Source organism: Bos indicus, chromosome 22 (assembly GCF_029378745.1).
Source record: "Bos indicus isolate NIAB-ARS_2022 breed Sahiwal x Tharparkar chromosome 22, NIAB-ARS_B.indTharparkar_mat_pri_1.0, whole genome shotgun sequence".
Lineage (NCBI taxonomy): Eukaryota > Metazoa > Chordata > Mammalia > Artiodactyla > Bovidae > Bos > Bos indicus.
In genome coordinates, this window is record NC_091781.1 from 49,101,569 (window position 1) to 49,122,611 (window position 21,043).

A 21,043-nucleotide genomic window follows, 5' to 3' on the forward strand; every position below is an offset into this window, starting at 1 on the left:
GACCACTCCTCCCATCAGTGCCTTAAAAGTGTTCATTCAATTTGCCACCCCTTTAATGAGAGCTTACAACACGGCAGGTACTGTCCTAGATGCTTCAAGGAATACTTGTAAGATTCCTTCCCTTCCAGGAGTTTGTCTTCTAGACATAATAAGGCAAAGTGTGCTAAATACCATTACCATAGGAGGGGCAGGGCAATTCAAAGAAGGTACCATATTTGAGCCAGAAGTAATTAGCTAAGCCAAGAATAATTGTGTTAGGGTCATAGGAATATGAAAGGTACTATTTCATAGGATAATCACACAAGGAATTATATGGAAAGTAAAATGTAAGTGAGAACTTAAAAGATGAACAGAACGACTAATGGTATATTATTGCCTTCAGGATGGGGGCCAAGTGGGAAGAAATTCCTGGCAGAGGGAATGTCATTTGTGGTATCGACCACCAGCAAGAACTGGGGTTGGGGGGGGAAGGTCCCTGTGCATGTCCCTCTCCTCATAAGCTGAGCTGCATTCTGTTCGTGGGATGGGCAGGTCCTGCAGTCACTCAGACCTGTCCCCACATCTGCCAGAGCCTCCCAGATACAAGCTCCACAATCAAAAGGTCTCTCCCAAAGGTAAGAAGGGTTCAAAACAAGAGCAGAAGTGCTGAAACTTGGGTGATCTAGTCCATGCCACTTGGCTCTCAGGCAGCAAGGACTCAGAAAGTCTGCCCTTTTGGTGGGATTGTTTCTGTTTGTTATTTTGGATTTACCAGTTTTCTACTAATATCCTTTTTCTGTTACAACAGGATCCTATCTAGGATAGAGAGCACATTGCATTGAGCTTTCAATGTCTTTTCAGTCTTCCCTAACTGTGGCAGCCTATTCTGGTCTTTCACAAACTTGATTTTCTTTTTTTTGCCCACACCATGTGGCTTGTGGGATCTTAGTTCCCCAACCAACGATCGAACCCAGGCCCCAGCACTGAAAGCGCTGAGTCCTAACAACTGGACTACCAGGGAGCTCCTGACCTTAATACATTTTTTGAAGAATACTGGTCAGGTGGCTTTGTAGACTGTCCCCAAATTTCAGTTTTTCTGATGATTAGTTTGGAGGTTATGTTTTCTAGGAAAGAATATCACACAGGTGAAGTGTTCTTCTCATCACGTCTGATCAGGGTAATGATATCAACATGAGTTATTCCTGGTGACATTAACCTTTAAGTGGTGTTTACTGGATTTTTCCACTGTAAAACTACTATTTTTCCCCCTCCCATACTTTATTCATAAGAGGCCAATCACTAAGCCCAGCCTACATTCAAGGGGAAGAGAATTACACTCCATTTCCTGGACGGAAGGGCATCAAAGAATTTCTGGACATATGTTAAAACCACATACAAAAAAAAAAAAAAAAAAAAGAACAGGGTTAAAACAAAAACCATAAACACACACAGACAAATGTTTTTTGGGGGGAATATTTTGAGGCTTTGAGAACACAAATATCCTCAAAAGTTTCATCCACTAATTTTAACATTCATCAGTGGATTCTACCTAGAGCAATTATTACGGTGGTGTTCTAACAGTGGCTTTCTATTTCCATCTTTCCTTACACACTTATTATCTGGAATTTTTCTGTAAGGGAGATTTGTCCCTTCTCCCTCATTTATATATTCAACATTAAAATATATATATATATCAGTATGGACTCAAGAAGAAACACTTAACCTTGTAGACTTCGGTAAAGAGAGGCCAGAGATTTCATATACCTCATTAAGTGAACCAGTAAGTGGATGCCCTCAAGCTGAAAAAAGACATACCATGGGTCATCATCCTATGAACTTAACCACCAAAAAATACCAAACGGCCATCTCACCAGTCAGTGATTGAGTAAGAGAATCATGAGTGTCCCAGATACTGCTACTGCTCACCGTACCCGGTCTGATGTAGCCCCTGGCCACCCTGATACCATTCTGGGTTCCTTATGGTCTCTTTCATGTTGATGCCAGATTCCAAAACAGCATGGAGTTGGAAACTGATGTTTCCTAAGAGGTAACAGAGCAAATGGGCTCAGTATGGACACTGAAGCCGGACTGCCGGGCTGTAAACACCAGCTCTGCCCCTTATGACAACCTTTCTGGTCCTCAGTTATAAAAAGGGAATAGAAACTGTAGTGTCGTTCCTCAACCTCAGAGGATTGTGGCGATGATTGTGAGGTGGCCTAAATAAAGTGCTAAGACAGTGCCTGGCACACTGTAAACACCATATAAAAACCGCTGCTGCTTTTACTATGACTACCATTAGTCCAGGTACAAAGAATGGGTTTGGTTTCTTCTCTTCTTTCTTTCCTACAATAATTCTACAAGGTGAATTATGCTCCCCTCATTCTAGTCCCCCCCCCCATTCTAAATATGATACACTGAAGCACTAAAAAGTTAAAAAGACTTGCCTATGGGTATACAGGAAATAAGCAGAAAAACAGGAGCAGACAGCTAAAAGGATGAACTTTGTAGTCAGGCAACCCTGGTGGTGAATCTCGGCTCTGTCACTTACTAGCTCTATGCTCATGAGGTCAACTTCTCCGAGCCATAGTTCACATTTGTAAAATGAGGATGCAAACAGTTCTCTCATGGAAAATATTATTCTTTATTAGTCTCCTGAACTCCATGGAACTCCATACTCCCACAACTACATTCAACAGTCTGGGAGCACACAGAGCTCTGGGGCTTGGTCAGGCACGCTGGGTAGCAGTATTTATTTGTGTGGAGATCTCAAACTTCAATTATATATCCTAATCAAAGATGAGAAATAAGAAAGGAAAAGGAAAAGTAGAACTGACATATGCAAAGTGCATTTTGTTATTAGAAAATGAGTATTTCTTACAAAACACACACCCCACATTCTAAATCTTTCCACTTGATACTGCCACAAACTAGACACTGCTGCCTCTCCTGTCCCCTTGCTTTTAATTTAGCCTAACATAAATATGAGTATCTGCTATGTACCAGGCCCTGTGCCAAGGCACAATGCAGCGGTCCTCATGAGGACACACGTACATACCTATACAGTGGAGTGCTTTACAGCAGTAACACCTGAGGAAAGGACATCTAATCCAGCCTTGCCTATCAGCGGTTAATGGCGGCACTTCCTTGGGAAACGTGAGACCTAGGTTTAACCTAACAGAATGGATAAGCACCAGCTAGTAAAGGAAAAATAGAACATTCTAGACAGACAGAGGAGCATAAGCAAGAGGAACAAGGTGGAATGGTTAGGAAAGTACAGGCAGTTCAACACTGGCTAAAGTGAAGTAAGCAAAACCGCAGCAGGAGTGGCACTCCCCCGGCACTGCAGCTTGACCTACACACCAATTTCCACTCAGGGATGGGTTGGCACACCTCAAGTTAGTGTTTTGCTGGGTCCTCTGACCTGGTTAGATAATGACCTTTGAGGCTCTCCTGGCCTTAAAGCCTTTTGTTTTTGTTTCTATTTCACAAGCAAATTTATTGAGTAACCACTTGGAGGAACAGCTGGAGGCAAGGTTAGAAACTAGGCAGGACACAGTCAGAGTATAGTGGGCAGGCACAGGGTCTGAACTTCATATACTGGGTACTGCAAACTTGTTGCCAACTATTGTATTTATTTCTTCTGGTTTCTGCCTTGCAGAGTGGGCTGTCCCTGGGAGGGGGAAGAACAAACCTGACAGCCTTTGAATGTCACAAATTTACTACCTAACATTCCAACTTGTGAGGCCTGGCTATGAATTTCTGTCTGGCATGGGCTGAATGTAGCCAAGCACAGTAGCAATTTGCAAATGATCAAACACAGTAGATAAAATTTTCATGAACAAAGAGTTCAGACACAGGTTTCCCCTTGCCTTTATCTACAGGACACAGGTCTAAATCAGTTTCTCACCACCTACTATTCTTTGAATGAATCCTCAGCTTCTGTGTTCAACAACTACTGTTTGCTTGTTAAAGTGGCTTTAGTTTACAGATGTGCCCAGATGTGCTAGTATTTAAAGTCTGTTGTCATGGAAGTCAGTGTTTTACAGCTGTTTCGTTACTGCTTCACGACACTCAACTGTGATGCTTTTGGTTTCTATATAGCATTATAACATATACCAGTGGTCCCCAACCTCTTTGGCACCAGAGACCAGTTTCGTGGAAGACAATTTTCCCACGGACCAAGGTCAGGGAGAGAGAGAGTTTCTGGGTGATTCAAGCATATGACATTCATTGCGCACTTAGTTTCTATTATTACATCAGCTCTACCTCAGATTATCAGGCATCAGATCCTGGAGCTTGGGGACCCCTGATATACACTACGTCTTAAACTAATTTTAATAATAAAACTGTAATTTCAAAATTAATATAACTGATTTTCCCTGAGTCAAAATATAACTTTTCACTGTGCTCTTTTGTACCTTCTCAATATTGAACCACATGAATTTACAACCTATCCAAAATCATTGATTTGACTTTCAAATAATAGCTCACTCCAAAATTCTAAAATATAATCCACCAAAGTCACCGAGGAAAAAAGATTCAAGTCAACAAAGAAGTAGAGGCATGTGCTTTGACAAAGGAAAATTAGTGTCTTCAGTGGTTTAAAAGTCAGTGACTATTACCACCTAAGCTCAGGATCATGGAATCAGATCTGGTGACAAATACCTCTGAACTTTCTCCCTCATGCAAGCCAGCTGTGAGCAGTAATCAACAAAGTTATATAAACACCAACAGACACTTACATAAGCTTCTCAGGAATGAGTTATAAACCCCACCATAACAAATATGATAGGCAAATAAGTAGCTTTGGAAAAAAAAAAACCTACATTTCACTCATAAGGGGTAACAAGGCACAAACGCTTCCAGGGCCTTTTCTCCAGCTATTCCATTTCTTCTTTTGCCTCAATCTTATCTGTATAAACAAAGATCAGTGGATTCCAAGTCTTAGCACGTACCTCCTGACATGATGTGGAAGGATATATACACCACAACCTATGATGTATGAGTGTCCAAACACTGAACCTGAATCTGAAAACACCTAGATATCACATTTCCAGTTTGCAAAAATACAGGGAACAAAGGACTATGTTAAACTTGATAAACAAGACCATATGGATGCAATCAGCAAAGTCTAGAAACTACAGAACAAGTGAGTCCTTTTCTTCTATCAATAAATTGCAAGGGAAAAAAAAAAAACCAAAAGATCGTATCTTAGGGACTTCATATTTAGAGAACAGACTAAATATACTCTGAAGTTTTTACAGATAAAATCTTTAATAGATTTATTTTATAAGTAAATTTTTAACTTATAGATAAATTTTATTTATTTTTATTTACTTTTATTTATTTAATAGATAAAATCTTCTATAGACAAAATTTTACAGAGTTAAGGAACTTCAGTTCAGTTCAGTTCAGTCGCTCTGACTCTTTGTAACCCCATGGACTGCAGCATGCCAGGCCTCCCTGTCCATCACCAACTCCTGGAGTTTACTCAAACTCATGTCCATTGAGTTGGTGGTGCCATCCAACCATCTCATCCTCTGTCGACCCCCTCTCCTCATGCCTTCAATCTTTCCCACCATCAGGGTCTTTTCAAATGAGTCAGCTCTTCTCATCAGGTGGCCAAAGTTTTGGAGTTTCAGCTTCAACATCAGTCCTTCCAATGAATATTCAGGACTGATTTCCTTTAGGATGGACTGGTTGGATCTCCTTGCAGTCCAAGGGACTCTCAAGTATTCTCCAACACCACAGTTCAAAAACATCAATTTTTCAGCACTCAGCTTTCTTTATAGTCCAACTCTCCCATCCATATATGACTACTGGAAAAATCATAGCTTTGACTAGACGGACCTTTGTGGGCAAAGTAATGTCTCTGCTTTTTAATATTCTGTCTAGGTTGGTCAAAACTTTTCTTTCAGGAGCAAGTGTCTTTTAATTTCATGGCTGCAGTCACCTTCTGCAGTGATTTTGGAGCCCCCAAAATAAAGTCTGTCTGTTTTCATCACTTCCCCATTTATTTGCCATGACGTGATGGGACCAGATGCCATGATCTTAGTTTTCTGAATACTGAGTTTTAAGCCAACTTTTTCACTCTTCTCTTTCATTTTCATCAAGAGGCTCTTTAGTTCTTCTTTGCTTTCTGCCATGAGGGTGGTGTCATCTGCATATCTGAGGTCATTGACATTTCTCCCGGCAATCTTGATTCCAGCTTGTGCTTCTTCCAGCCCAGCGTTTCTCATGATGTACTCTGCATAGAAGTTAAATAAGCAGGGTGACAATATGCAGCCTTAATGAACTCCTTTTCCTATTTGGAACCAGTCTGTTGTTCCATGTCCAGTTCTAACTGTTGCTTCCTGACCTGCATACAGATTTCTCAGGAGGCAGGTCAGGTGGTCTGGTATTCCCATCTCTTTCAGAATTTTCCACAGTTTGTTGTGATCCACGCAGTCAAAGGCTTTGGCATAGTCAATAAAGCAGAAATAGATGTTTTTCTGGAACTCTCTTGCTTTTTCCATGATCCAACGGATGTGGCAATTTGATCTCTGGTTCCTCTGCCTTTTCTAAATCCAGCTTGAACATCTGGAAGTTCACGGTTCACATACTGTTGAAGCCTGGCTTGGAGAACTTTGAGCATTACTTGGCTAGTGTGTGAGATGAGTGCAATTGTGCGGTAGTTTGAGCATTCTTTGGCATTGCCTTTCTTAGGGATTGGAATGAAAACTGACCTTTTCCAGTCCTGTGGGCACTGCTGAGTTTTCCAAATTTGCTGGCATGTTGAATGCAGCACTTTCACTTTCACAGCATCATCTTTTAGGCCTTGAAACAGCTCAGCTGGAATTCCATCACCTCCACTAGCTTTGTTCGTAGTGATGCTTCCTAAGGCCCACTTGACTTCACATTCCAGGATGTCTGGCTCTAGGTGAGTGATCACACCATTGTGATTATCTGGGTCATGAAGATCTTTTTTGTATAGTTCTTCTGTGTATTCTTGCCACCTCTTCTTAGTATCTTCTGCTTCTGTAGGTCCATACAATTTCTGTCCTTTATTGTGCCCATCTTTGCATGAAATGTTCCTTTGGTATCTCTAATTTTCTTGAAGAGTCTTTCCTATTTTATTACTTTCCTCTATTTCTTTGCATTGATCATTGAGGAACTAATACTTCCAAATAACCCAAGATCGGGGGAAACAGATGAAACAAGACTAGACCTGTATTCAGAAAGAACGTAGCAGGAAGAAAATTACAAAGAACAGCGGAAAACATACTTTAAGAGCAAAAGCAAAAGTTGATTCTTTGAAGCATAAATGCTATTTCATCAGAGAGCCACCATCGCCACAACCACCACACTGGCTAAAGCAGACCCTTCCTGCCCACCCCTGGGGCTTACTCCCTTTTCTTATTGTATACAAGGTTCTTACCCAGATCTGAAGTTAGTAACCATTCAACCTTAACCTGTCTCTCCTTTTAGACTGTTGCTCCTTGAAGGCTGGGATTCTGTCCATCTCATTCTCTAACGTATCCTTCAAGCCTAAAAAAATGCCAGCTGCCCAACAGACGCTCAATAAATGTATGCTGAATTTTTAAAAATGAGCCTGTTTTTACTAAAAAAAAAAAAAAAAAAACCTACTAGAGAAAAATACACATGAATAAAAAAATCCACTGAAGTACATTAGTTCCTATTCAGTATGTTTATGTCCCATATCTTCAATACATCATCATTTACAAGCACATATTGAAGTTCTCTATAGACTGAGCTTTCCCTGACTCAATAAATGTCAAGAAAAGCCAATGTATTTGCCAATAAATGTTAAAAAGTTAAAAACTTACACAAACCAATATGTGATTCACTTTTAAAATAATCATGGAAGCCAGTTTAAGGGGGGGAAAATTTCTCATCCTAGTTGCTCCTTGGGAAGAAATAAATCTTCATAGCATTGATGCTAAAAGGAACTAGAGGATTCTAAATTAAACATCTTTTAAAGTGATGTCTGAGATCAAAGGGACCAATATCACTCTCACTCACTCATGAGAGACAACCTAAGGCATGAAGAAAAGAAACGGCCAGCCTTTCCACTGGGCTCTCACAGGGGAAGAGGACAACTGCTCCTCATTGCAAAAGATACCAGGACTGCACAGCAGTTCTCAGTCTCAGCACTGTGGACATCTGGGGACAGATAATCCTTTGTTGTTGGAGGCTCTCTTGTGCATTGTTAGGAATGTTCAGCAATATTGCTACCACCTCCATCCACTAGATTCTAGTGGCACCTTCCCAGTTGTGACAACCACAAAACATTGCCAACTGTCTCCTAGAAGGCTAAATCACTCCCTGTAGAGAAGCACTGCTTTTAGCACAAAGTCAAATCACTAAAGCAACAGTTATTTGTAAGCACAACGACACCTCTTTTCAACCCATCTGAAATTCTAGCCCTGTGCTCCTGACAGATTTGATTTTGACCCTACTCAGCATGATGAGGAAAATTTTGGGCCATCTCTGCAACCACAGGAAAGAATTACCAAATTCTCAGCAAATCAGTCACAAAGCAGGTACTTCTGAGCAAAGGCAGAGAGAACAGTAAAGTGAAAACCATTTGGAATGCTAGTTGAGTTTCTGAATAAGATATAGAGAGTTAAAGAGAAAACATAAAGTGAATACTTGGCTTTACTAAAATCTTACAGACAAGGTAATGTCTAGAATAACTTCACAAAATCAGAATTTTAAAAATCTAAATTAAACCCAAGGATGCTGATGGAAACCACATTCTGATCTTTAAAATTTGCCTCTCCTATGTCTTCTCACTTTTACACTCATGAAATAAAAGACTATCAAACAATATGAAAGACTGCTTAAACAGACTACAATAAAATACAGAATTTTTTTCTAACAACAAAGAGCACTGTGAGCAATGTTGAGATAAGTCACAGACCAGATGCTATTAACAACATAAATATCAGTATATCCAGAATACTTACACAAACACTTAAACATGAAAAGCATCATTACCACAGTCAAAACTGGCATCATTACTTCAGAAATCTGAGCTGACTCTTGAACTATTCCCCCGCTTTCTGCAAGCACTCAACTTCATTATTCCATATTCCAAGAAAACATCGACTAACATTCTATGGCCTTATGCCAAACATGAATGCTGAATCACGTACTCAGCTTGACTTCCCCCATTCCTTCCATCCCCCAGAATTCCAAGAGCAACCCCACACCCAGCCACCATCACACATTAAGAAGAGAAACCCTGCTGCTGCCCGAGGAACAGAAGGTGGAGAGAGAGCCAACTCCTGTCTGGAAATGGCTGCCATTCCTGAGGAGCCACACACCACCCGAGGCAGCAGGTGGACTGGCAAGCGGCAGCCTGCAGCCAGCTTCCTGAGGAGACAGCCGTTCCTTCCAGACTCTGCCAAAGGCCTCAAGAGACAACAGGCTAGTCACTCTTTCCTCTAGAGTTCTCCAAGAGCCTCTCAACTCTCTAGTAACAATTAAAAAAAGAAATGAGATAGGCATTAAAAAGAGAATGAAATTTTGCCATTTGCAACAACATGCATGGACCTGGAGGGTATCATGCTTAGTGAAATAAGACAGACAGAGAAAGACTCATACTGTATGTTATCACTAATATGTGGAATCTAAAAAATAAAACAAACTAGTAATTTAACAAAAAAGAAACAAACTCACAGATACAGGAAACAAACCAGTGGTTACTAGTGGGGAGAGAGGAGGAGGTGGGGGCAAGATAGGGGTAGGGAATTAGGAGGTACCAGTCACTATGGAGAATCCCAGGGACAGGGGAGCCTGGTGGGCTGCCGTCTATGGGGTCGCACAGAGTTGGACACAACTGAAGTGACTTAGCAGCAGCAGCAGTAGCAGTCACTATGTATAAAATAAATAAGCTACAAAGATATATATGGTACAGTACAGGGAATACAGGCAATATTTTATAACTATAAATGGAGTATAATCTATAAAATTTTTGAGTCACTATGTTATATACCTGAAACTAACATAATATTGTAAATCAACTACATCCCTGTCTGAAAAAAAAAAATAAATTAGCTGGGGATATGAATGGGAAAACAGAGGCAATAAATTTTTTTTTTGCTTGTTTCCCAAAGTATGAGCAATCCAAACATAGGAAAAATAAAAAGAGAATTAAAGACTCAAGCAAATTACCCCTGGAAACTTAAGAATCACTAAACGGCCAGTGCTTTCTCCACCTGCATTCAGCACTATGGGGGAGTAAAGTGGATCCGCATGCTGCAACTGCTTGATAGGTGTCAGAGCTGGAGTTGGTTCAAGAGCCATGTCAATCCATGCCAGGCTCCCTGCTCTTCTGGACAGCTCCAACTCGCAGTCTCTCTCAGGGAGGCTAGCCGACAATCTCCTGGCATCTCCAGTGAACCTGAGGGCTGAGAGTTAACAAGACCTCTGCCCCTACAAAGTGAGGATTTAGGGAGAATAAAGAAAACAAGCCTGCCTGCAACTCTGGGGGACTGTAGTCCTTCCCTCTGGAGTTCAGGCAGGTAAAGCCCCGCATTTTCCTCTGGGAAATCCATTTTGAATGGTGACAGAAGCACAAAACAACACACAAATCTTCCTATATGTGCAAACTCCACTAGGGCCCCCTGAAAGAGTACCCACAACGAACAAGAGGAAAATAGGGCATATCTGCTGTTCCTTTTAAGAAGGAATGGGCAAAGAGTAACACCAACAGCTCAAATTCTGCTACTTTTATTTGAGAGAGGACTTAGGTATACACACTAAGGTGATCATCTTCCGAAATTTGTTACTGTTGTATCTGTTAAGAGAGTAGAAGACAGTAAAACTGGTCCTATGAACAAACAAAAGCTTTCCTTGATGAGAGTACAGTGGAAAGGCGGGGGCGAAATCCACATAACTCAGTTTATCTTTTCATTCTACTGATGAATGCTTTGAAGTACTGAGGCATGACCACAACACACACACACACACACACACACACACAACTTCCCAGAAGGATTCAGTAGTTGAGAAAGGGCCAGTCTTCCACAAGCAGAGCATCAGACATCATGCTGGCAAAGCACAGCAGGCAAGAGAGAAGTAAAGTACCTTTACAAACTCCCAAAATTAGAGAATACTGCTCCAGCACAGATTTCCTCCACAAAATGCATTCACATATAATTGAAACAGTGAAACGATTTCCATCAGGCTCTTAATAATGATAAGAATTTCTGATTTGAGAGCAGAATACAAGGTAGGTTGAAGAGTGGATGCTGTGGAGGGCAGGGCTCACCTATCAGTTCCCATGCCCCAGAGAGCAGCATTGAAACGCATGCCTTGGCAAAAGAATAAACTACTGCATGTCACTGAGCTCCTGGACTGTCTCATTAGCTTAAACCTTAAATGTTAACTCTATGAATGCAAAAGGCCGGACAGTAAACTCAGACAGGTAAAGCACTTTCTGACCACATTAGAAATAAGATAAATCTTAAAAAAAAAAAACAAAAACTTTCCTTAGGGTCACAGAAAATAAAAGACAATATGCATCTACCTGGGAGCACGCTGACGCTTTGCTTCCTGACTAAAAGACCAGCTGGAACATAAGTACAACCTCTCTAAGCTGGAGGAGCACTCGCCAGTGGCTCTCCCAGGATCTTTCACTCCACAGGGGAAACACTCCATACATCTCTACCATATATGATCACTGACGACGATAAAACCTCTCCTCCCCTCATCTTCAAACACAAATTCTGTGCCTAAAGAAGTTACCTATCTTTATATCCCACTTGGCTTCCCTTCATACCATTGTACTCCTTGGTCTGGATTCTGACACCAGACTCCAAAGGGTCTCCCTGCCTCTGATTACTCCCTCTTCGATCCATACCACAAAAAGAGCTTTCTGAATCTAACCATGTCACAGTCTCCACCCACCCAGGATCTCCTAAAATACCTTAAAGCTGCCCCTTCTACCCATAGGATATAGTCTAAAACACTTAAGGCCTTCCCTGATTGCTAGCATCCAGCCTTCCTTCCGACCACCGGGTACTTCCCTCCAACACCTGTACCCACACACCCTCCACTGCCTACTCTCTAGCCTCAGCTCTCGAGGTCTCAGGCCTTGGCTGAGGCTGTGTCCCTCTTTCCCTACCTCTTCATCTAACAGTTTTGTGTTAGACTCTAATAACTTACTTCTTTCTAACCCATAGCCTCTTTTGGGTCCCCACTTAAAGGTCAGCCTCCAGAACGCCTTCTCTAGGTTTCTTCCTTTTTATTTCAGCATGTGCCCAACTGCTAAGCTGTAGTGTCTGTCAACATAGCTGCAGAGAGAAAGTTAATAGCTGCTGCTGTCTCTCTTGGTAAGTTGCTCAGGGAACTTCATTTAAGCCTGGCACATTCTGTTTCTGTATTCTAAACTGGACCAAAGATTCTCTGAAGACTTCACGAGATGATTCAAAAAATGCTGAAAAACCTTCTCTTCCAGAAGGTTGCTGGGTAACTCTGAAGTCGGGGCAGGCACGGTAGTGGGGAATAACTGTAGTCCCAGCACAGGTCTGTGGTGAGTCTGCTAAATATGCACCCCACCCCATGCCCCGTCATGCCCAAGTCCATCTAAAATGGCGCTGGTCACCAGCTCTGCTCCCAGAAGCACTGGAGCCCAGCCTATCTGCAATGCTTGTTATCTTTTGGCTAGATTTATTCATGTTACCAATATTACTCATTCAGTCCTCAAAACGGTAAATACAAGACACTACAAGTATTCCCATTGTACAGATGAAAAAAACGTCCTTCACAAGCTATTAGTTTGAACTCAGGTGGCTGATCTGGCTCCCGAGTCCTTGCTCTTAGCCACCACCCTGCACCATTTCTCCTGTACTCCCATTCCCCTTAAAGTTATAAAGGAAGAAAACAGAGTTCAGGAAGAGTCACATATGTACTGTGCCTTGATTTACAACAAAGAATAAAACAAAACTCTAATGCAGAGTAGCTCAATTAACCATATTGGTGGGGGATGGGGGGAATGAAGCTTGACCCTAACTCACACCACACAGAAATCAATTCCAGATGTATCCGAGACCTAAATGTGACGGCAAAACATGAAACATCTAGAAGACAACAGGAGAATATCTTCATGACCTTGGGGTAGACAACTATTTCTTATACAAGGCACAAAACAAAAAGAGGAAAAAGTGATAAATTTGACTTCATTAAAATTAAAGCATCTATAGATCAAAAATTAAAAAAAGATTATGACTGTAAAAAATACACAACTAAGAGACTGAAAAATCAAGCAATATAAATGGGAAAGGTGTGTCACATATATATTATCAAAAAGACATCCAGAAATAAAAAATTCCTATAAACCAACTAAGAAATTTATGAAAGAAAGAAAAATGGTAGAAAACATGGGTTCGGGCACTTTACAAAAGTGAAAATGATCGTGAGCATGTGGAAAAGAGCTCAACACCTGAAGTAATTCAGTTCAGTTCAGTCGCTCAGTCGTGTCCGACTCTTTGTGACCCCATGAACCGCAGCACGCCAGGCTTCCCTGTCCATCACCAACTCCTGGAGTTCACCCAAACTCATGTGCATCGAGTTGGTGACGCCATCCAGCCATCTCATCCTCCTTCTCCTCCTGCCCCCAATCCCTCCCAGCATCAGGGTCTTTTCCAATGAGTCAACTCTTCACATGAGGTGGCTAAAGTATTGGTGTTTCTGCCTCAGCATCAGTCCTTCCAATGAACACCCAGGACTGGTCTCCTTTAGGATGGAGGAAAATGCAAATTAAAACCACAATCAGATACCAATCCCCCCCAACCCCTTGGATTGCGGGAAGGAATGTTAAAGGCCCTACAAAATCACTCTGAACAACAGGGTCAAGGTCTGACATGTTTTCCTGATGTAGGTTTACGAAACAGACCCGCCCCCAGCACACTCAAACTCTCTGCCCCTTGGTGTCCCTAAGCCTAGCACACAGAAAGGAAGGACAGGAACAAGTACCAAAATCAGCACTGCTCCATTTCTAACACGGAGGTCATCTAAATACTGACATAAGCTATGCTGAAAAATCAGTCCAACAACAGATATTCAAGTTTTCTCCAAAGAAAGTGACACATTTCTGGGGAAGAAAAGGAAGACAGAAATACAGAATACAAAGATCTGGCTTGAGGGACTTCCCTGGAGGTCCAGTGGTTGGGACTTGGTGGTTCCACTGCAGAGGGTGAAGGTTTGATTCCTGGATCTGGGAACTAAAATCCCACAGGCCGTGTACCACAGCCAAAAAAAAAAAAAAGATCTGGCTTGAATCCGTAATTTAAGGAATGCTGCTCGTCATCTATGTTGAGAACAAAACGCTGAAATGCAATAGAATATTCTATTAACACTGTCTTGTCTGTCTTGGTGCATTCAGTTGCATGGTCTAACTGCTTCCAAGGTCTGATTCACAGCCCTTTTCTCTGTTTCAGTGATTCCTCTTTGTTCCTAAAAACATGCCTTCCCTTCCTGGTCTTCGTCCAGAACAAGAGAACAACATATCTAGAATTCAGGTTGCAAACTTTTCATTTTGTGGAAGAGAACTTAAAGGCTCAGCAAGGACTTTCCCAGGATCACAGAAGTGTAGCTGAAGACTGCTCCTCTCTATCACACACTAGAGTGCTGGGGCAAAGGCTTTCCCAGGCCACAGCAACAGCTTTAGCCAGTATGGACTGCCACCTATCTCTCCTGCACCATCAGTTTCTCCCTCCCACCCTGATCAGTCCCACTGGCAAAAAGAAAGTTCAAAAGATAAAACCTGTTCTCCCCCTATTCTGATTGGAGCCCCTATCACTGCACTGAAATTGATCATTTTGGGCACAAGGACCCCCACACTGCTAAATCCAATGTCAATTCTTAGTCCTCATACTACTAGGACTGTTGGTTGGCTTATCTAACACAACTGATCACTTCCTCCTTGAAATGACTTTTTTTCCTATCTGGATCCCATAAAATCTTCTCTTGGGTGTTCTACTACCTCAGTGGCCATTTCTCTTCAGTCTTCTCTCCTTAATCATCCTCATTCCCTCCTCACTTCTGCTGTCAACTGCTTAGTCGTTCAGACCATTTCTCCTGTTCCTGGAATAATCTTATCCTGTCCTGTGATTTGGGCACCATGCATTGGAGGAGGAAATGGCAACCCACTCCAGTGTTCTTGCCTGGAGAATCCCAGGGACGGCAGGGCCTGGTAGGCTGCCGTCTATGGGGTCGCACAGAGTCGGACACGACTGAAGCGACTTAGCAGCAGCAGCAGCATATACAGACATGCCCCATTTTTTTTTTTAATGTAGAGTTCTCCTCTGAATTTCAACTCAGTAGTCTAACTGCCCTGTGGACATTTCAACTTGGAGGCATAAGACATGTCAAACTTGTTTCTCCAAAACCAAACTCCTGTCTGTCTCCAATCTGTGCCTCGCCCCTGATCTTCCTAACCTTAGAAAATGGCATCTTAAAGTTGTTCAATAAAAACTCAGAATCCATCCTTTTCTTCCCTGTTACTCTGACACAATCTGTATCTATTTCATTAACCAATTCTCTTGGCTCTATCTTCAAAAACATACCGAGAATGCAACTACTTCTACCAACTGCACCAAGCCATCATCCTTCCTGCCTTGAATTCTGATATATCTTCCTAACTGGTCTCCCTGATTTTGCCCTCATCTCCCTAACGGTCTGTTCCGTACATATCAACCAGAGTGATCTTTCCTCTGTTCAAACCCTGCAATGGCTCCCATCTCACAGAATAAGGCCCCACACATAAGCCTCCCTCATTATTAATCCTCCCCAACACAGTGGTACCTGTTACTATGAATGAACCTACACTGACACATCATGTGATACACACACAGTATCACCCAGAGTCCAGAGTTTACACTAGGGTTCACTCTTGATGTTGGACAAATATATAATGACATGCATCCACCATGGAAGGCCATATAGAGCAGTTTTACTGCCCTAAAAATCCTCTGTGCTCCACAGATTCATCCCTCCTCTCCCTCAAACCTCTGGTAACAACTGATCTTTTTACTTTTATTTTTTAAAATAAAAGCTTAGAAAAGTAAAAATGAAACACCATGGAATTTTGAAACAATCCTGGTTTTGAAAAATTTTAAATGGCACATGCAAAAAAGAATGCAATGGGATTCCAGCTTTGTAGAAATATACATCTGAAGAGAAAAATAACTGAAAAATAAGACATCAATTCTCTTGCTATCTCTGGCTGATAGAATTCTGTGTGATTTTTATATTCTTTATAATGTTCTATATTTCCAAAATTTAATTAATAGGTGCATATGACTAATAATCAGAAATTTATTGTTAAATAGTAAACTCAACAAGCAGTTGGGCATCACAGATTTTGAAATAGTATCCAAACTCCAGACACACTCTTTGAAGAAGGATCTAGGATATGAGGCAATCACAGGGTTCATAACATTTACTTAAAACTATTCTTAGAAGAGAAAGAAAACTAGGCTCAAAATAGGGATGTCTAAAGTGACAGAAAGGCCATAATAAACAGTGAAAACTACAACCTCTATAACCTACGCTCCTTGTGAAGGGCCCTGGGGGCTTCCACAGGAGGGAGAAAACATTGGCTAGGATTCCCATTAGACTGCTGCGACTATTCCTCCCAAGTGACATTCTTCATGACACAAAAGCCGCCCACTCTGATCTTAGTTTAAAACTCTGGAGGTTCCTGACACTTCTTCCACTTCCAGCTGCAAGACTCCTCCTGCAGACTGCTGGTGCTTACTGATACACTTGGGATTCACAGTGTGAGTCTGAAATAGCAGCTGTCAGAACTCAAGCAAATAGACCCAGGGCTCCAGGTATATCTCGAACCACCACCACTGGCCTTACATGCTCAAGCCCCTACCTAGCTCACCCCAGACCACTCTGCCCTTTGCTCCCTGTCCTCTAGCCACCAAGGCTTCCACCTTCCTGAGTCTAAACAAGCAGAGCTGGTTCCCATCCCAGGGCCTTTGCCCTGGCCCTATGCCTAGGACACTTTACCCCTGATTCTTTATACTGCAAGCAAAGAGGACAAATAGAAGCGGGTGAGAGAAACAGCACAAGTCAAACTCCCTGCAGGAGACTACAAGACGCAGGGGTTGAGAAGGAGATCCGCTTTCCTTACTCAGGGGTCCAAGGTGAAGGGGGTCACAGTTGGCATCTAGGGGGCTAGCTTTCTGTCAATGAGGTGGCTATGAAGCAGGTTCTGGAAGGCACTAAGCATGTCACACCCCTAGCTGCTGTGCAAGGAAACTAGTGTCCTGATGCGCCATGGAAAACAGACAAGAACAGAATGAAATGGGGCGGGGGGGAGGCCTGTGTTCTAAAGAGATGTGCCCATCAAATCAGTCTGTGTCCAGATCCTGACTCACTTAAATAAACCAGGACTTCTCCAAGTTTTCTGCTGAGGAGTCCTGAATTCCCACAGAAAATGTTCTTATCCCTTAGGGCACCATCCAAAGCATTCAAACTCCACTCTCAAATTTATTTGAAGAAAATCTAATTTTATCTTAAAACTTCATGTGAATACTGATTTCTATGCCCAAACTTTCATTATATAGAAAAAATTTTTTTCAATCCATACCAAAGCACTGAACCCCCAAGCCCTGACACTTCTCCACTAACTTCCCAATAAAACTGACACTCCAGCAAGTCACGTTTATAGTGAAGCTCCATAAACTCCGAGTATCCCTTCCACAACCTAAGGAACCAAGTTTGGAAATAAAACTCCTTGGTAAGCAATCATTCCTAGAATAGCCAGTAAATGGTTTAAGCCTGTAGTTTTTGACTGGGGCTTGGGTTTTACAATGAAATTCCTATTAAAAAAAAAACAAAACCCTACTCTTGTCTTAGCTGAACAAGGCTGTTCACAACATGGGCCAAACAGCTCGGATGAGCAGAGGGCTCTCAGAAGAAAAGGGTGGTGGAGGCCCCAGTTCTCCTACCAGAAAACCGAGAGAGAAAATAGCAGAGAAACCAGCACAACTAATGAAGTAAAAAAATACTAGAGGGAAAGAAATGGGGCATCTGGTTTTTCCTTGTAATAAATACTCCATAAGAATAAGGGTAACCTAAATGGACTGGTGGGGGAGGGGAATCTCATTATTCACTACCATTGTTATACACCTGGAGAACAACTGAAATTTTGGAGGGAAACCAAGAATTGAATCCAGATGAATATTAATGAGAAATACATGAAGTTCTTATTAAACGAACATATTAAATTCTAAGAATCTCCCCCACCCCCCAACCTTTACTGTACATTTAGGCCCAGGTTTCCTGCTGTTTTTCTCTCCTGTCTCCCTGCTGCAAGGAGATAAGAAACTACCTTGGGGAAATGATATTAAGATTTTTACCATTTGCACAGACAGACCCTTGGAATTATTCCTTGGTCTAGATACTCTATTACCTACAGTTGCCAAGTACACAAAAGGAAGAATCTATTGTAGGCCTAAAGGGTGGAGTGACATTGAGAAAGACAAATCAACCAGCAAATCAACCAGCAAAACACAGGTACATGAAAATACATCATGTATCACCCATCCCACACTCTCACATCAAATGCAACACACATTAAGTAGTAATTGAAAACAAACTTTTTTTGTAAAGGCCAGATAATTCTAGGAGTTTCCTTCATCTAAATATTTCTAAGCACCTTACCTGGATCAAGAGATTAGAGCTCATGCTCAGCTAGAAGAAAATGCTGAGCCAAAAAACCACTGCACAAGGAAAGCCAATTTCCAGACAGAGCAGGTGTTGAACCTCTGCCTCTAATAATGACAGACCCCAAAAGAGCTGACCTCTAACTTTCCCCATCATTCCAAAACAATATACAAAAGAAAAACAGGAATGACACGCCAAAACGTCTCACAACATGCCACAGGTCCCCTCACCTGTTATGAACAAAAGGCACTATCTTCTTCCCCACTGTTTTGAAGACAAAATCATGAAACTGTTCCCCAATAGCCAAAGCCACCAATGTTCTATCATAGCCAGTTCTCAGACTAATGTCTCACGAGTCAGCTTTGGAAGGTCAGTATCAAGGGGTAGACAATGCTCCAACTTAATGTAGCAAAAATATCTAAAAAATCTAAAAATATCTAAAAAAAAAAATCTAAAAATATCTAAAAAATATCTAAAAAAGCTAAAAATATCTCTTAACTCCCCCATTCACTCACTATTCTGTTCCTTCCATCTTTGCAAAGGTTTCATTATCCTCCCAGGCTTTACTTAGTCCATCTTCAATCTGCCCCACATAGCCAATAAGTCACCAAGTCGTATAAATCCCACTGCAACAAATCTTTGTATTCCTCATGTGCAGATCAACTGACTCAAAGTTCAAACCCTCACTGACCCTTCCCATAAAGCTCCATCATAGACCTAATTGGTTTTCTTGATCTGCAGGCCATCTCTGTTGTATACTGCTAGAATAACATTCCTAAAATAAAAGGTCTAATTGATGCTCCCCCAGTAAAACCCTCCATCAGTCCCATGTTGCCCCTAAAACAAATTCTAGATTCCTTCATGATCTGACCACAGGTCATCACTCCAGGCTCACTCTGGTCATCCTCTTAAAGTGCTCAGTTCTACACCAAGTAAGATAGCTCATCATTCCTACCACATGCCATGCTTTCCCTTTATTCATGCCATTACTCCTAATTGTCCTCTCATCTCTGATCAACAATATCACCAACTTCTTCCCTCAAAGCACTCATTAAGAAAGAATGCAAACATATCACAGGCAGGGAATTAGATGAATCTATGGTCTCAGAAGCAGCATGGGTTTGAAATAGGAGTACCACCTTGGAAACCAAAGGCCCAGCTTTGCCATTTTCTTACTAAGTTACACTGAGCAAGGCACTTCCCTTTCTGAGCCTCAGTTTTCTCATCTGTAAAATGCACCCACCCTACTTAACACACAGGATTACTAAAATAATCGAGCAAGACAAAACATTTCAAAATGCTTCTGAGGGGATGGAACTTCCTAAAGTAGTCCTTAGAAATTTAGTTTTAAGTGCTATTAGGAAAAAAATGCTTAAATGAGCTAAGCATAATCTTAAGAAGCTTGAAAGTAATGCAAAATAAACCACAAAGATGTAGGAGAATATTCTAAAGTAGAAATTACAAAGAAAACAAACATAATATAGAGGATCATCAAAGCCAGAAGGCAGTTCTTTGAAAAGGTTAGTAGGAGAGTTCAGATGTTTGTGTCAACTGTAAGGAAGCACTGTCAAAGTGAAACACTTCAAATAGAAAGGGCTATAGTAACAATTTCCTTTCTGAAAGGGTATCTCAGCTGCAGCACTACTGGCATTTGGGGCCAGATAACAGTGTGGCAGGGAGCTGCTCTATGCAGTGCAGGATGGTCAGCAGGATGGCTTATTTCTACCCACAAGAGGCCAGTGGCATTCCTCCCCCACTCCCAGAAGTCGTGACAACCAAAAATGTCTTCAGACTTTGTAACCTGTCCCCTGGGAGGTAAAATCAACCCAGGTTGAGAAAAACTGTTCTAAGAAAACAAAAGGGCCACATCACACTACACGAGCTAAGACTAGACTATTCATAGCTATTCCTAATTTTAGAATAGCTGGCTGCTCTGCCCATTAGAACTGCAGGAAAACCAGCAAACCAAGGCAGCAAAGGCAAGACTGAAGAAAAGAGGCAGGTCTTGGATGTTTCAGCACATCTGCACAGTGTTCAAGATGTTCGGGTCCTCAAGAGAGGACCAGAAAGCTGTAAGAACTGAAACAGTGGCAGAGATGCCACAAGTAGCAGAAGTATCATTTTTATTTCAGGGGAGCAGGGGTAGGGGGTGGGAGGGTAGGGTTGTAGTGTTCTAACACTATAGTGAAACATAAAAATTGTGCTTGCGAGGAACTCTGCTCAATTGTATGTGGCAGCCTGGATGGGAGAGGGGTCTGGGGGAAAATGGATACAGGTATATGTATGGCTGGGTCCCTTCCATGTTCACTTGAAACTATCACAACATTGTTAATCGGCTGTACCCAATACAAAACAAAAATTAAAAAAAAAAAGC

The 21,043-nt window shown here is 41.7% G+C and overlaps 1 protein-coding gene across 5 annotated transcripts in view; it reads right to left on the minus strand.

The window, feature by feature from the left end:
- Window positions 1-21,043, minus strand: part of RAD54L2 (RAD54 like 2) — a 113,491-nt gene that overhangs the window by 25,059 nt on the left and 67,389 nt on the right. The gene's annotated exons all lie outside the window — the stretch shown is intronic.